General features: G+C 38.4%; 1 protein-coding gene across 1 annotated transcript in view; it reads left to right on the top strand.

The window, feature by feature from the left end:
* Positions 1-5,009: 5,009 nt before the first annotated feature.
* Positions 5,010-18,494, top strand: part of LOC121386626 — a 28,297-nt gene continuing 14,812 nt past the window's right edge. The window contains exon 1 of the mRNA XM_041517630.1: positions 5,010-5,122. The gene's annotated coding sequence lies outside the window, so the exon portion shown is untranslated. The remainder of the gene's footprint in view (positions 5,123-18,494) is intronic.

Below are 18,494 nucleotides of genomic sequence, written 5' to 3'. Positions count from 1 at the left end.
GGCGACTCATTTACTATCCTCCATATAACATTCATTGCATGCTAGTACAGATGAACTTATTTTATTGGGTTATACCATTCAATGTGTTTTTGTACATAATATAATAATATAATGCGAGTTATTGGGGTCAAGGTAGCTCTATCAATTTAACTGCTGTTCAAAACATTTGTAACCAGTTTGGTCAATAACACATTTATAGCGTCACATTATTGCTGGGCACTCAGGTATACTACTGGGGGGCTAAAACCCAATAAATGCCTCATGAAAGCTTTTGAAATCATTTTATAATGGATATTAGGAGGCTATTTCACTCCAGGATGCATCAATGACAACAATACCACGAGGCTATATATCACTTAAATATTATTTTATTTTTGTACGCACGTCTATACAATTTTGGTGACTAGGCACAAACAGCTAGGACAGTCATTCGGAAACCTTGGGCTGATTCCACAAATAACACATCAAAGAAAAACAGTCGGCGTCGTTAGATCTACGTCTTGTGTTTACGTTGCCACCATGCGTCTAGTGATTCTACAACATCTGTAATAAGTCGCTAACAGACACAAGAATCCCGCTATGTTTTCCCATTAGCAGCAAATTAAGGAATCTTTTATATGCATTTTCACACAAACAGAACATATAGCAAATAACACTGCCTTTGACATGCCAGTTGTGAGGTACTGGCTTGCAGGGGTGGGGTGGGGGGGGGGGGGGGGGGGGGGGGGGGGGGGGGGGTGGGGGATTAAATAGGTCCACCGAAGGGGATTCGACCCAACGACTCGAGGACCTCAGGCGAGAGCTGTACCGACCGAGCTAGATTCTATACAACTTCTCGACTTTGTAAATCCATGGAAAATAATTTTCTTCTATGGCTGAGATTCGAATATTTGTGATTAAAATCAAACAATATATGACACATTGACTGTGTTTGCTTTTGGTAACGGTGCAATGCTATTAAAACATGGCGCGGAACGTAGCCCAGAGGTGAAGCGTTCGCTTGATACGCGGTCGGTCTAGGATCGATCCCCGTCGTTGGACCCATTGGACCTATTTCTCGTTCCAGCCTGTGCTCCACAACTGGTGTAACAAAGGTCGTGGTATGTACTATCATGTCTGTGGGATGGTGCATATAAAAGATTCCTTGCTGCTAATCGAAAAGAGTAGTCCATGAAGTGGCAACAATGGGTTTTCTCTCTGTATGGTTCTTAATCATATATCTGACGCCATATAATCGTTAATAAAATGTGTTAAGTGCGTCGTTAACAAAAGCAACAAACACAAAAACAAAACAAAATATTTTTACTATTAAAACATCTTACTTCCTGGCGCTGAGGTCAAACATTTGGTGTTGGTTGGTGTTGGAGGTCAAGTTAAAATGTGCTGTCTATTAGAAACCAGAGCTCAGACAGCCATGATAAAAAATATTAAACAGTTTGTTTGTTTTGTTCAACGACACCATTAGAGCACATTGATTTATTAATCATCGGCTATTGGATGTCAAACATTTGCTAATTTGAATCGTAGTCTTCGGAGAAAACCCGCTATATTTTTCCATTAGCAGCAAGGGATTTTTTTCTTAATGCAATTTCCCACACACAGGACAGTACAGAACAACTGTCTTTCATATAACATTAACTACTACCTCTACTACTACTACTACCACTACTGATGCTGCTGCTACTACGACTACTACGACGACGACTACTACTACTACTACTACTACTACTACTACTACTACTACTACTACTACTACTACTACTACTGCTGCTGCTGCTGCTGCTACTACTACTGCTACTGCTATTGATACTGCTACCGCTACTGCTATTACTACCGCTACTACTACTACCACTACCACTACTACTACTACTACTACTACTACCACTACTACTACTACCACTACTACTACTACTACCACTACTACTACTACCACTACTACTACTACTACTACTACCACTACTACTACCACTACTACTATACTACTACTACTACCACTATTACTACTACCACTACTACTACCACTATTACTACTACTACTACTACCACCACTATTACTACTACTACTACCACTACTACTACTACTACCACTACTACCATTACTATTACTACTACTACTACTACCGTACTATTACTACTACTACTGTACTATTACTACTACTACTACTACTACTACTACCACCACTACTACTATTACTGCTGCTGCTGCTACTACTACCACTACTACTACTATTAGTTACATACTACTACTAAGTACTAATTCACCTACAAGCACTACCGCTTCGATCTAGGACTACTATTGTTATAGATAGCACGTAACATTAAAGGTACCCATCATAACAAATATGTTTAATGTATTTTGTTTTTCTGTAAATCCAAGAAAATGTGTTTGCATATTAAATGTTGCGCAATAACCATGTAAACTAAAAACGTGCTTGTGCTCCAATGGCGCCCCACTGCTGTTCTTCAAACTCACAGTGGGTGTGTCTGTAACAAACATAATATTAAATGTTGCGCAATAACCATGTAAACTAAAAACGTGCTTGTGCTCCAATGGCGCCCCACTGCTGTTCTTCAAACTCACAGTGGGTGTGTCTGTAACAAACATAATATTAAATGTTGCGCAATAACCATGTAAACTAAAAACGTGCTTGTGCTCCAATGGCGCCCCACTGCTGTTCTTCAAACTCACAGTGGGTGTGTCTGTAACAAACATAATATTATTCAGCTGGGGGCGGGACGTAGCCCACTGGTAAAGCGCCCGCTTGATGTGTGATCGGTTTGGGATCGATCCCAGTCGGTGGGCCAATTGGGCTATTTCTCGCTCCAGCCAGCGCACTACTACTGGTATATCAAAGTAACTGGTATGTTTATCCTGTCTGTGTGATAGAGTATGTAAAAGATATCTTGCTACTAATGGAAAAATGTAGCGGGTTTCCTCTCTGACTCTATGTCCAAAGTACCAAATGTTTGACATCCAATAGCCGATGATTAATAAATCAATGTGCTCTAGTGGTGTCGTTAAAGAAAAAATATTATTCAGCTGATGGTACATAGTTAACGAGCATTCCACAACTTGAAACATACGACAGGGGTACTTTCCTTTCATCCTGGAAACAAACCACGTAGCTTTTAACTTTGTCTCCATACAAAAATTAAAGAGGTAGGTGGGAGGGGGTTGGGTAGAGGGAGGCGAATGACAAGAGGAAGGGGGAAGCAATGATTAACTTATGGTAGAATACAAAGGGTTATTAACTGGACACAAACAGAGAAGTTTAAAGCTTGTTTTATTTAACGACACCACTAGATCACATTGATTTATTAATCATCGGTTATTGGTAATTTTGATATATATAGTCTTAAAGAGCAAACCCGCTACATGTTTCGATTAGCAGCAAGGGATCTTTTATATGCACCATCCCACAGACAGGTTAGTACATACCACGTTTTTTTTTACAACAGTTGTGGAGCACTGGCTGGAACGAGAAACATCCCAATGGGTCCACCGATGGGGATCGATCCTAGACCGACCGCGCATCAAGTGAGCGCTTTACCACCGGGCTACGTCCCGCCCCTACAGACGGAGGAAAGTAAAACAGAATATTGGTCACCAGAGGCGGGTTCTCTGATCACAGAAGGCATGCATTATGCTGAATGATCGAATTCCCTAGGTCGACCCATTTTCCTATTGTGTTTGCCCCTTCACGACTGATATATCCGTGGTATGTGCTGTCCTGACTGAATGAAAGTACTAAGACACCTTCCTGCTAATAGACTACATGTTAAGATTATCAAATGTTTGACATCCAATAGACGATGGTTGATAGGCCTAAATCAATGAGTTCTAGTGGTTTTGTTATACAAATAAAGTTGAACATTTTGCTCGTATGAGAGGAGTCAAAGCACATGTCAAAGCACCGACAGGTAAGCCTAGAGTGGGCGCTTTGTGAACATTGGTGTAATACAAAATATGACAGGGTGCGTCTAGTGAGGAAAGAAGGAAATGATTTATTTAGCAGCAAGGGATCTTTTATATGCATCATCTCATAGACAGGATAGCACATACCACGGCCTTTGGTATACCAGTCGTGGTGCACTGGCTGGAGCGAGAAATAGCTCAACGGACCCACCGACGGGGATCGATCCCAAACCGACCGCGCATCAAGCGAGCGCTTTACTACGGGGCTACGTCCTCTCCCCCCCCCCCCCCCCCCCCCCCCCGGTCTGGTTAGATGCGTGTCTTGAGAGCCCACTTTATCCCAAATTACGATAAAAATATATCATTATTTGACAACCGAAAATATTATACACGTATTATGCACTGCTTTCAAACACTCTTCCCTATAGTATATATTATGTTATTGTTAGGCCTACTGTACACAACTACTAGTACTATCTACTTCTACTATATTGATACGACTACTAAAATTACTTACTATACTACTACTACTACTACTACTGCTACTGCTACTACTACTACTACTACTACTACTACTACTACTACTACTACTACTACTACTACTATTACTACTGCTACTACTACTACTACTACTACTACTACTACTACTAACGCTTCTAGTAAAATGAAACTAAATTTGGCTGAGGTTGTGAACAGAATAATCTTGATACGTATTAGCTGTAAATGTTGAAATTAATTCATAGAATAAACTATATATTTTAAAGCAATATTACTTAGTAATCTCTGGTACATACTACGGTTATATAACGGGCGAGTAAATAGGTGAAAGTTTGCAGAGATGTCAAGAGCGCGTTAATATATTATTTACAACCATCTAATTCCGGACTTCGCTACTTGACGGATAACAATGGACCCGCGCACTTGCCCTGACCTTTGAAATGGCCAACTTCGACCATCACCTTGGGACTGCCCACTCTACGGATCACTAGCTCAGCGCGCCATTGGCCAGTTTTTCGTTCCGGCAGCATTCGGCGGAATCCGAACGTTTCCGAATATAGTGTTGATATCGTCAGCTGATCTTCGTCAATAGTTCTTTGTTGTGGAAAATGGTTTACGCTAGATCTACGTCGTAAAGTTGTTTATTCGATGGAAGAGAAATCCTGACGTAAAACACAAATGCCCAGTGATATCACGAGAGACCACAAGGTATGTACTGCGCTTGTAAACAGCTGATTATTATAATCCAGTTATCATTGATATACCAGGCATCTGGGCCTGGAGTCAAGCATCTGTCTTGAAAACACTTTAGACAGGCTATGCGATGCCTTTAGATGTTTTATTATATTTCCCCCTAAAAGGCATTATTTCACAACGGTGAATAGCGTTTTAATACTAAGCCTCAGTATCTGTATAAATATGAAAATATGTATTATGCGTTAGTAATAATAATAACGCTTTTGATTATTCGTGCCTTATTAACGTGCGTGATTTTCCAAACGATAACCTAAATCTATATAATTTTTTTTAGTATTTTGCTTCTTAAATTACATTTAATTGCAGTCCGAAAATAGCAAAATACATACAATATAATTAGTCATATATATTAATTATTTATATATTTATTTATTGCATTGTTGTCAAACCCAAAACGCAAAAAAAATGTATGATCAGTTTACCAAAAAAAGACAGAAAGGTTGTAAACGTTAAAGATTCTGTCGTGGGAAAACATTTCAGGTGCATGTCTTTATCATTTTTGAAAAGCGAAAACGTGCAATACAAGTTAAAAGCGGAAATCAATATAGATGTATTAATTATAAAATAATTAACTTTTTATGTTGAACGAGCGATGATTTCCCGTGCCGCATGTGTTATTTATTTATTTATTTATTATTTATAATGCCCCCACTACAGCCATCGTAGCCAAAAGGAAAACTCATTAACAAAGCTCCTTAATGAGATGCACACCATCACAAAAGTAAATCTTGGAACCACACTTAAAGGGACATTCCCGAGTTTGCTGCATTGTAAAATGTTTCCGACTAATAAAATATTTCTACGATTAAACTTACATATTAAATACATTTTCTTGTTTAGAATATTAGTGGCTGTATATTAAATGTGTTTTTGGTCATCTTAATATGTGTAAGAAGCCCAAACTGGATTTTGTTTTCAAATAATTTCGTACGTACGAAAAAATATTTTTTAGGAAATATAATGAAAATTAACCTAGTATAAATATTAGAACGATCAGAAACACATTTAATATACAGCCACTAATATTCTAAACAAGAAACTATATTTAATATGTAAGTTTAATCGTAGAAATATTTTATTAGTCGATAACATCTTAAAACATTGCAGCAAACTCAGGAATGTCCCTTTAAAAGCCCGAGTCATTTATCATAAGAAGGGGGTTACATCCTATGCCATCTAATCATTTTTGAAACCTTTGTGCTTTCTATAATAAACACTACAGTATTACAGTATATGTATGGTGAAAGGGGCGGATACGCATGACCGGGTCAAGGGACACGAGTATCTAAATATTCGCGTGCGTCAAATTACTCGAAAATTATATAACAATATTATATAGAATAAATAACAATATAAAAAATCCCTACTTTAATTGTACATTATAATATTTTATTGAGAAAGAAAATAAATCTAAAAGAAATATTGTCAATAAATAGTTTTAAAACATCGTTAATACATTCAGATGATAACGATGAATAATATATTGTGACTTTGTTGAGTTATTCTCTCTCTCTCTCTCTCTCTCTCTCTCTCTCTCTCTCTCTCTCTCTCTCTCTCTCTCTCTCTCACACACACACACGCACACTTTCCCTTCTTCGTCTCTCTCTCTCTCTCTCTCTCTCTCTCTCTCTCTCTCTCTCTCTCTCTCTCTCTCTCTCACACACACACACATACACACTTTCTCCCTCTCCCTTTCTACGTCTCTCTCTGTCTCACACTCTCCGTCGCTCTCTCTCTCTCTCTCTCTCTCTCTCTCTCTCTCTCTCTCTTTTTGTCTTTCACACACACACGAGAGAGAGAGAGAGAGAGAGAGAGAGAGAGAGAGAGAGAGAGAGAGAGAGAGAGAGAGAGAGAGAGAGAGAGAGACACTGCAGGCAGTGGAAGACTTCGTCCTAAAATAACAGCTAAATCTGCAGTCCTCACAACACATTCATTGTGTGATTATTGATTTTGTCGATGATTAGCGATCTTTCTCGATTTCACAAGTTGCAGACGACAGCTTATTAACCACGACAATCTAATTATCGTGTGGTTATCATATCCACACGATCCAGGGTTATGGGCAATATCGCACAGCAGCTGACATACTGTGGCTACTGATTCTCCTGAGGTGCTTGGCTCGCAGGATCGAACCCCCTCGATGGACCCATTCTTTAAATTAATGTTTTCCTGTCCTAAACGTCAGCTAGTGTTTTAGGACTGTAACAAATAAATTAAATTTCACTGAGAGGATTCGAACCACAGCCCCTTAGTGTTATGGTCCAGCGCCCTAGCATCTAAGCTAAAAGGGAAATTCCCACTAGCTATTGGCAGTTGGAGCACTTTATACCAACTCTACTACTACATATCAAAGACCGAGGTATGTGTTGTCCTGTCTATGGGAAAACAGTACAGAAAGATTCCCTTGCTTCTGAAAGGAAAACTGTAGCGGGTTTCGCTAAGACTATTATATCAGACTTACAAATATTTGACATTCTATAGCCGGTGATTAATAAATCAATGTGCTCTAGTGGTGTCATTAAACAAAGAACTGACCTACTGAAGACCGAGTTGCACCGATCACGTTGTTTGAAACATACACTGTGTACACGTTGATCTTCCGCTTAAACCGATCTGCAAACACTCCAAACGGCTAAAGTGAGCGACAATTAATAAAACTGTTTCTATGATTTATGGCTGTATAGCATTATAATTCAGCTATATAACAGAATATCGATAACAAGTGGGATATAACGAAATATTATTTATTAAGCTGGTCGAATAAAACACTTTTGAGACAAATTAAATGTAAATCATATTTTCTGGCAGTGTTTTGTTGGGCCATGTACATACATATATATATTATCAGGATTAGTTTTGGATGAGCATAAAACTTCGCCACGTTATCTATTAAATAAAATAAAAATGCATAGACAGTTATGTTGTAACAAAATATCAGTTGTTAAATGAAATTATTTCTGTCCAGTTGTTTTTAAAACTGGCGAATTTGGCGAGCGTTAGAACTAGCACTATGATAATGTATAACTGTAACCGTAACCCAGTGAATAAAAGTTGAATTAGACGAAGCGAATTAAAAATGTGATGATGCTGAGTTTTGGAAGCACCTTTCGAAAACAGATCCTGTTCAGTTATTAGAACCGTAAGCGTACAAGACTGGATGGGGTAAGGGGATCAAATGCCCCACCCCAGTGCTAAAAAAACAACAACCCGAACAACCACAAAACAACGTCAAAGCAAGAATGTACGTTTCAGGCAGCAATACAACATAATGATGTAAGAGGAACATTTACCTTTAGAATCAGAACCAACCTTTAATTAATAGTGGAATGGACACCATTAGTGGATATTAAATCTAATATGTGCACCGATATTCCCATCCCATCCTTTTATCTCCAGTTTAGAGAGAGAGAGAGAGAGAGAGAGAGAGAGAGAGAGAGAGAGAGAGAGAGAGAGAGAGAGAGAGAGAGAGAGAGAGAGAGAGAGAGAGAGAGAGACAGAGAGAGAGAGACAGAGACAGAGACAGAGAGAGACAGAGAGCTGAGCTTTCCACGTGTATACGTCAGCACTGTGTGCTGTGTGTGGTTAATGGTTGCCAGTTAATGAGTGTCTGTGTAGTGCCCGTTGAACTGTTCACTCCCTCTTGCTTGACCCGTAATTGGATATCAACACGATAGTAACTTGTAATTGTAAGTCGTCAGTTATAAACCCGGGATACCTCACAGTATCCTGCCGAGGAGAACAGATGGTGTCAGCCGGTATATCTACGTAACTTGGCAGTACTCGACACGATAAGAGAGACAACCAACCGTCCATAGTTGGTTTTGTAAAGTCGGTAATAACCCCTGTTGAACATACCTGTACCAGCGAAGCAGTAATTAGCCAGCGAGTCAATAATTATCCAGCGAGTCAGTAATTATCTAGCGAGTCAGTAATTAGCCAGCGAGTCAATAATTATCTAGCTAGTCAGTAATTATATAACGAGTCAACCATTATCTAGCGAGTCAGTAATTATATAGCGAGTCAGTAATTATCTAGCGAGTCAGTAATTATCTAGCGAGTCAGTAATTACCTAGCAACATCTTTAATATGTCTAAGTACCTTTACGCCTTACCCCTGGTCACAGTATACAAACATGTAGGCAATTAGTAAAATAGCATGTGAAACATAGCTGACAACACTTGGTAGGAACCGCTAGAAGGAAGAAGGAAATGGTTTATTTAACGACGCACTCAACACATTTTATTTACGATTATATGGCGTCGAACATGTGGTTAAGGACCAAACAGATATTGAGTGAGGAGACAGGATATCACATACCACGGCCTTTGATGTACCAGTCATGGTGCACTGGCTGGAGCGAGAAATAGTCTAATGGGCCCACTGACGGGGATCGATCCCAAACCGACCTCGCATCAAGCGAGCGCTTTAGCACTGGGTTACGTCTCGCCCGACAGTGGGTTAGTGATTAGTTGTTAGTGGTTAGTGAGAGAAAGAAGTCGGCGAAGGTGCCTTACACCTACCCACTGAGTAGCTAAACTTTATCTGGGTGGGAGCAGGTTCTGGGAAGCGAACCCAGTACTTGCCAGCCTTATGTCCGATGGGTTTAGGGTTTACTACCACTACACCAACTAGGACAGTACTGTATACATCTCTCTATGATTGGTAACCAGCTGCCCTTGTTAGGTAACGACATCGCGTAATGGTCTCATGAACTGACTTAATCAAAACTTGCCAATATCCAATTAAGATTCAAGCTCGCTGATAAGCTCATATTTAGTCGTGCAACACACTGTCAATCGTTATGGAATAATACAGTTGTTTTTATCGGTTAACGTGTAGGCGTCTAGTCCTTTTCAATCAATGCTTTACTTGGTGCCTTCAAGCGAGCAGATCTCTCTCTCTCTCTCTCTCTCTCTCTCTCTCTCTCTCTCTCTCTCTCTCTCTCTCTCTCTCTCTCTCTCTCTCTCTCTCTCTCTCTCTCTCTCTCTCTCTCTCACACACACACACACACACACACACACCCGCCAATGATCAGTCCCTTATTAACAGCATTCGCACTAAACTAACCTCTGTCCGAAATCTATCATCCTTAAAGTGTAAGTAACACTCGCTGCTTTTTTATGTTAAAGCGACTTTTATGTTTTGCCAACATTCAACTGTCGGTTGCTTAAAAGAACTGGTTTAGTGTTGAACGGCCTTTAGTCCTTGACCGAAAGAAATGTGTCATTTAACGACGTACTCAACACTTTTTTATTTACAGCTATGTGACCTCGTTTTACGTTTGCTGCCATTGTATGATGTTTTCGACTAATAAAATATCATAATAACTAAAATTAGAAACTGAATATATGTCTTTTTTTAGCCTATATTTAGAATATCGGTGTCTGTATATTCGATATGTTTTTGGTCATCCTGAAGTTCGTAGGGAGCCCAAACGGGGTTTGGTCTGCCGATAATTTCGTAATCTCGAAAACAATATATATTAGGGGGGTGAGTGAGTGAAGACTTCCCCATGCTCCTATACCACTAAGGCATCGAGCATGTCCACCCCGGGTTCGGTCTCTGGAGGCCAGGGGCCCAATCCGGGACAGAAATTACTTAGGACAATTTTGAAATTAAACCAATGGGGAATACGGATATTATATAATTAGTTTTTATTTGCGCAATTCCAAAAATAATAATTAATATAAAATATATAATCCATTTAATTTAAAACTTTGTCGCAAATTTAGAACGAGCATTTCAAAAATACAAATAGTACAGAAACTCTTTATTTTAGCCCTATTATTATTTAGTAGGAGGTTGATTAAAGGAGGTTAAGCAGCCGCCACAGGGTCCCATTTCCCTCAATAAAGTTAAAAACACGTATGAAATAAATTAAAACAAATTAAAAGCGCACGCTTGTAAACCTATCAATTTTAAAACAGAAACACCCAATAAACATTAAAAGCAGTTCATACAATATATTTGGTCGGCGAGGAGGGGGCTGTTACTGCCAGATAGCAATATATTAGGAAATGAAAAGTTCGACTAGCCCCAAGTTCAGCCAGCAAACGTTTCGCTACTGTTCGCGAACTATTTTACTGGTTCCTGACGTCACCATTTGGTTTACCGTGAAGCGCATAAACCAGACTAGTGGACGTTTTTCAGCTCGGTCTGGCTGAACTGATACGTTTACAAACACTAGGATGATCAGACACACGTTTAATATACTTACATCCTCTAATATTGTATAAGATAAGTATCTTTCATATGCAATTTTAGTCACTGTAACGTCCTTGTTAGTCAGAACACCACTCAGGACTGTCCATTTAAGACTCACACAAATAATGAGAGAGGAAACCCGATGCGTCCACACCATGGGTTACTCTTTTTTAAATATGAGCAAGAGATCCTTTATAATTACATATGCGCCAGGGCTCGACCTTAGTGGTAGACCGAGGTATTTTGGCTACCGATTCTTGCTCGGGCTACCATATGTCTAAATCAGGTAGTCCGCTGGGCTACTAGATTTGTTTTGCACATCCAAGTACTCCGCAATCAGCAAGATGCTTAAACACCTAAAACATGTTTAAATAATTAAAAAAAAAAAATATATATATATATATATATATATATATATATATATATATATATATATTAAAATTATGGGGCTACCAATTTTACGGAGGGCTACGAGATTTCATAACATGGTAGCCCAGGGGCTTACCACTGAAAACAGTTGCAGTCAAGGCCTGTGATGCAGCGCCATCCCATAGACAAGATTGACACGCACTACAGCTGTTGTTGCACCAGTCGTGGAGCATTGGCGGGAACAAAGAAGCAGTCGAATTCGCCCACCGACGGGGATCGATCTAAGACCCATCGATCGAAGACTTGAGTAACATGTCTCAATAGATTACACATACAGCCACCAGCCTCGCTGGTGTAGAGGTTAAGCCGTCGGACATTAAGGCTGGTACGTACTAAGTTCGGATCCTCCAAGAGCGAGTTTAACGAATTCTCTCTCGTTAACAACTAACCCCCTGTTCTAGAGTTAAGAGTTGCTAGGTACATGGTTCGCTAACCACTAACCCATAGCCACGAGCAGCCACAGTCCAGGCAGCTGAAGTTGTGTGTGTTGTGTGTTGTGTGTTTGCGAGCCCGCGCTCTCAGGACAGCGTGCTTGAACCTTAATTGGATAAAGGCAAGAAAATACGTAGAAACAACATTCAGGCACGGTCATTATCAGTGATCACAGACGTTCGAATCTGACAGCAGCTGGCGGGGAGGGGAGAAACGTATGGGGTGTGTGGGATGTGTGAAGGTTATAGATTAAGTTGATGACGTAATTGTTTTTCGACCGAGAATCTGATGGGTATTGCAAGTTTGCCAGCTATACTACATAAAATAACCCCATTTAACAACAGTGCTGTCACTAATCCAGTATTCGTGGTAGGCGCTGTCACAGTGACAGACATATTATATTGGCGCGACGTCTTAAGCTGTATCCTAAAGCTCTATCCTAACCGGACGGAGCGATTATTTTACAAATCATTGATTTCAATTGCCGTATCCTCACTGTACGCATCCGGTTAGGATACGGCAAGTGAAATAAAATGATTTTAAAAATAATCGCTCGTGTCGCTCATGTCCGGTTAAGCTGTGTCCTAACCGGACACATGCGGCGCGAGCGAGGCGAGCGACTCGACAATATTTCTATCCTAACCAGACTCGACCATACCGACAGTCTTCTTTTTAAAATTGTTATCAACATTTGAAACCGCCAAGTAAAAGTTGTTTGATTAGTTAATATAGGTTTGTCGCTCGTGTCGCTCGACTACATGAATCTGTCGCACCGTACGCGTGCGGTTAGGATGCAACAATTGAAATCAATGGTTTCTAAAAAAAAATCGCACGCGTCCGGTTAGGATGAAGCTTTAGGATACATCCTAAATCGTGGGAAGGAAGAAAGGAAATGTTTTATTTAACGACGCACTCAACACAATTTATTTACGGTTATATGGCGTCAGGCATATGGTTAAGAACCTTAGCTTAGTAACTTGTTTAACGTGTCCATATACCACTAGGGTTTCGAACACGTGGGTCTGACTCGGGACAGGGATATGGTTAAGAACCACACAGATATTGAAAGAAGAAACCTGCTGTCGCCATTTCATGGGTTGCTCTTTTCGATTAGCAGCAAGGGATCTTTTATATGCACCATCCCACAGACAGATTAGTGCACACCACGTTGTTTTTTTACAACAGTTGTGGAGCACTGGCTGGAACGAGAAATAGCCCAATGGGTCCACCGATGGGGATCGATCCTAGACCGACAGCGAATCAAGCGAACGCTTTACCACTGGGCTACGTCCCGCCCGCTTCAACAGTGGGTGACGCGTCGTAAATAAAACTGAAGCTGCTCTATTAAAACCACCGATATATTATTATATTGGCAAATAGGAAAACAAAGCAAGGTTATGCCTTAAATACAGAATCGCGCATTTTCGACGTGACCTATTAACCGATATATTAAACAGTAAACAATATTAACATACTGTGGCTGATCGTTATGCCTGAGTGCGAACCATCATGACACTTGGTTCGCATAACACTTGGCGCAATGTTTAGGCACGTCAGTGAACGGTTTCTGATCAATGGGTTCTGGCACTCTGCCTCGTTATATCATGGCAACAGTTCTAACCTGGGGCAGAATGTAGGAAAATGGTACAGTGCTTGCCTGGGGTGTCTTCGGTCGTAGATCGATTCCTCTCAGTGGGCCAATGCTTTGGGGGTTTTGTTTTGGGGTTTTTGCCACGTTCCATCCACATCATTGGCATATCAAAGGCCTAGTCGAGTACGCTGACCGCAGGGGAGCAAGACGGACATGTGGACAGTTATAGCGCTCTCATTAAGACCAGTGAAAACGGTGTATCGAAACTGCGCAATATGTGCCTACGAAACGGTAGTCAAAGATTCCCGCTTTAATTCAACAACAATCCTATGTTTGACGTTACATATCTTTGAATTGATCATTTTGCGAGTTCGATGATAACAAATATTTGACATAGTAATCACTAATACACAAACCAGACAATACCCCTTTCAATAATGACCTGATTAAATAAGCAGGTGCTGACGTTTCTTCCTGTAGTGTTTTCTATCAGTTTACTAATGCAAGGTTCAAGTAGAACTACAATTTTATTTCAGTCATGTCATCGCTATTGACAATTTTCGCCAACTCCATACATAACATAATCATTTGTCGCCATGTTTTTAAAACTTTGTTGCACAAAACAGTGAGGTAGTCGCCTGGTTAGCTTTCAAGTGTTAAAAGTGAGAATACTATATTTTATGTGACCTGTTTTAGCGACTGTAGCCGTAGGAATACAGCGACTGTAAGAAATTGACTGTGGATGAACTATTCTAAGTGGTTATATTACAAACACAAATGTACTGGAAAGACTTAAGTGCAGCTTTATATATCCATTGATCATCGGAAACCTTGTTTTGCACGTGAACGTAAATGCAGGGGTGTCGGAAGCAAATTAATATTGGGGAGGCGGATGTCGACCGAGCGAAGCAAAGGAGTGCTAGTGGGGTCCGGAGGCATGCTCCCCAGAAAAAAATTTGAATTCCAGATGCCATTTCCTGCATTCTGCTGCATTTAAGATACAACTTTAGTAGGTATCTCATACATATTTTTGTAGCAAAAGTACTGGTAAAAAAGCATATTTCACCGATAATTTTATGACAATGAAAAAGTTTGATTTATATGAGGTCTCACCATCTATACCCTTTTCTTTGACATATTTGGAAGTGTGCAAAATGCAAATACCATTTGACATGTCATGAATTCCATCGTGACGGAATCACACATTTGACTAATTTTTGCATCTTTAAGTTGAAGTAACCTACTTTCTTTTATCATGAGCATAACTAGCTCAGATATATTATATAGCTTCCTTGCTGACCTGCACTATCCGGCCTAACCCACGAGTCTACGGTTAGAAGTTAATATTTTATCAATGATTGAACTTTCGTGACGGAATCACAGGCACTTTGGAAAATTTTACGATACAACTCAAACACAGATAAAACTCTGCTGTCTGTTAATAGTTATTTGAACAACTTACAATTTTTCATGTTTCTATTTTACCTCTTCAAATGAAACTACTTTCCTTTGTTGGTTAACTGATTCATTTTTTAGACCAACCAATCATGAAGATTGTGACGGAATCACATATTTGATGTGACGGAATCACGCGTGCTATTTATACATTTTCTTTCGTTTACATGCATATATAAAGATAATAAAAGCTTGCTTTATATACATAAATCATCTATGGAAAAACCTACAACAATCGTCATAAATAGCTATATGATGTTTAATAATGATAACTGAAACAAAAATACAAACGAGTCTTCAATCCTTCCAACACGTATTCAAAATAAAACAACCATAACAATAGCAACAACTGATAATACTGCATAGCGTTTATTCAGTAATGAAATATATTTCACTATGGTCGTTGTGGGTTTGGAGGGTGTTGTTGTGTGTTGTTGTTGTTGTTTCATTAATATAAGATATCAGTACATTAAAAAATACCAAGTATGGAGCAATTGGTGTACGTTTACGTGGAATTCATGATGTGTGTAAACTGTTTTAGAATGTATTACAAAATAATAAACAGACAACATAGTACAGTCAGTTGTTGCTATTATATGAAGCCAGGGTATTGAATCACCTTATAAAGTGATGAAAACATGGGCCAAGTGACATAACTCAATTTAGCTTTTAAATTATAACTGTCCTCCTACACAGCAATACAAGTTACTAAATGATAGCCTATATTATTTAGTAGCTTGGCCTGGGCTTTGACTCATCTAATTAAAATGTTATTAAAAAGATAATCACTACATTGCACAGGGTGCTTGTAATGTTTACCCAAATCATGTCCCGATCCCGACCTTACACCCAAAAATTAACGGTGGTTTTTTTTGTTGTTTTTTTTTGGTCTAAATATTGGGGCGGCGGCCGCCGCCCCTGCCGCCCCAGTTCCGACGCCACTGAAATGTACGATAAAGCACAATTAATATTACTACTAACAGTATAGTTAATTTTGTTTCAAATGTACATAATTCTTTCTCCTTTTTTTTTCTTTTTTTTTTTTCTTTTTTAAACTTATAATTCTCCATCTTCCGTAATAACGTAACTTTCTGCGTGAAATAAATACCAAATATACACCTGGAAATAAATTAACCACCATCTAAATATGACTGTGTGGCTTATACTTCCAGGCACGGCGGAGCAGGGGGTGGGGTGGTCTGGGAAGGGGCTCTAGCCCCTCCAATAATTCTGAATCAAAAATATTATTGGTAGTAAATCTTAAAGCAGAGATGAACTTTCCTTGTAAAATGCAGGAAATGTATGTGCACACTATGCATTACACATATACATTATACATATACATTACACATATACATATACAAATACGTTGGACCTGTACAAAAACGTAAACATAGATGGTTTGTGAATATGGCTCCCGTTTCTATGTGCGCGATGTTTTTATTATTATTATTATTATTTTATTATTATTATTATTATTATTATTATTATTATTATTGCTCATATGGCAACACTGCTATTGATAACCAAAGAATATATTTTTTTGGTGCTTCTATTTTCCTAAGATTTGCCTTTACCATAGTTTGACACCCAGTAGCCGATGTATTTATCGTGCGTATTATTATTATTATTTATTATTATTATTATTATTATTATTATTATTATTATTATTGCTCATATGGCGACACTGCTATTGATAACCAAAGAATATATTTTTTTGGTGCTTCTATTTTCCTAAGATTTGCCTTTACCATAGTTTGACACGCAGTAGCCGATGTATTTTTCGTGCTGGGGTGTCGTTAAACATTCATTCTATTTTCCGTGTGTCGCGCCCAGCAGAGCGCCCGCGCTTCGCCAAAATCCGCTCACGCGAAAGAACGACCCATACCGCGTTATTACTCATAGCTGTGGCTCTATTGTTAATAAATGGTGATCCAAACCAGGTGATGGCCTGTGACGTTTACTGTTCAGCTTTGACCCTTAGTTGACCTTTCAAATGCTGGTCATAAATAATTGAAGTACACCTCCTTATACTGGTACGCAGTCATATACTATTAGAAGCGTAGTAGGGTTGGGTTGCCAGACTATTATGCACAGAATGTTGAGCGGCTGTGGTACGCGAAGATAATACCATAGTATAGGTTATTTATATATATATTAAATTATAATCGTCCACGTAAGAACACAGCTATTGGGTGAGCTAGGTATACAGGTAAGGACAGGTATTTTAGATTTCTCTTTTATTATATAGTTAATTTAACGTTAGGAAACATTCATCAGCAAAGTACGAAAAGAAAATAATAATTAATTTTAAATTATTTATAAAAATAAATAATAAAATGGAAAACAAGATTATGAAATAATTCAGTAAATTAAATTGAACAATTAAATTAATTGAATTTAATGTAATAAAGTTTATTATAAAATTAAATTTATTAATAAAATAAGTACATAATGAAATGGCTTAATTTATGATACCGACATCAAATTAAATGCAATTAAATTACATTATTAAATAATTAAATTATTATAATAAATTTTAAAATATTTTATAAAATGAAATGGACTATGATATGATATATTTATAATATGGTACATCAGTGTTTCTGACAGAAAGAACTTTTTGGGTACGGCGCTATGGAATTGAATGCAACCACAGTATTGGGGGCTTCCCCCAGAAAGAAAATGGACTAAGTTTAGGTCAGGGTTATGAAAATCATACATTAATGATAAGAATAATTAATTTTGTCAAAAGGTTAACTTAAAAAAAATAAAAAATCAGCAAAAATATTTGGGTATGGCGCCACACCCATTTTTCCCTCTGGAAGAAACCCTGTACATGGTATATTATGATATGATTTAGGAAACCCTGTACATGGTATATTATGATATGATTTAGGAAACCCTGTACATGGTATATTATGATATGATTTAGGAAACCCTGTACATGGTATATTATGATATGATTTAGGATATGTGGTATGACTTTATTTCATGATGTGACGTAATGTAATATGATTGATATATGATACAATATAAAATATATTATATAATATATATTAATTGATATGGTAATATATGGTATGATTATAAAACGCTATGAAATAAATGATATAATGAAATAAATATATAAATAATGAATAGCGCCCATTCTTGCTATGTGAACATTTCTTATTTAGGTTTTATTAATTTTATTTCTTTTGTTTTTCGGCT

The sequence above is a fragment of the Gigantopelta aegis genome, chromosome 1, assembly GCF_016097555.1.
Source record: "Gigantopelta aegis isolate Gae_Host chromosome 1, Gae_host_genome, whole genome shotgun sequence".
In the NCBI taxonomy this organism is placed as follows: domain Eukaryota; kingdom Metazoa; phylum Mollusca; class Gastropoda; order Neomphalida; family Peltospiridae; genus Gigantopelta; species Gigantopelta aegis.
The sequence above is the reverse complement of the archived record's forward strand: the minus strand, read 5'-3'. Positions and strand labels throughout refer to the sequence as shown.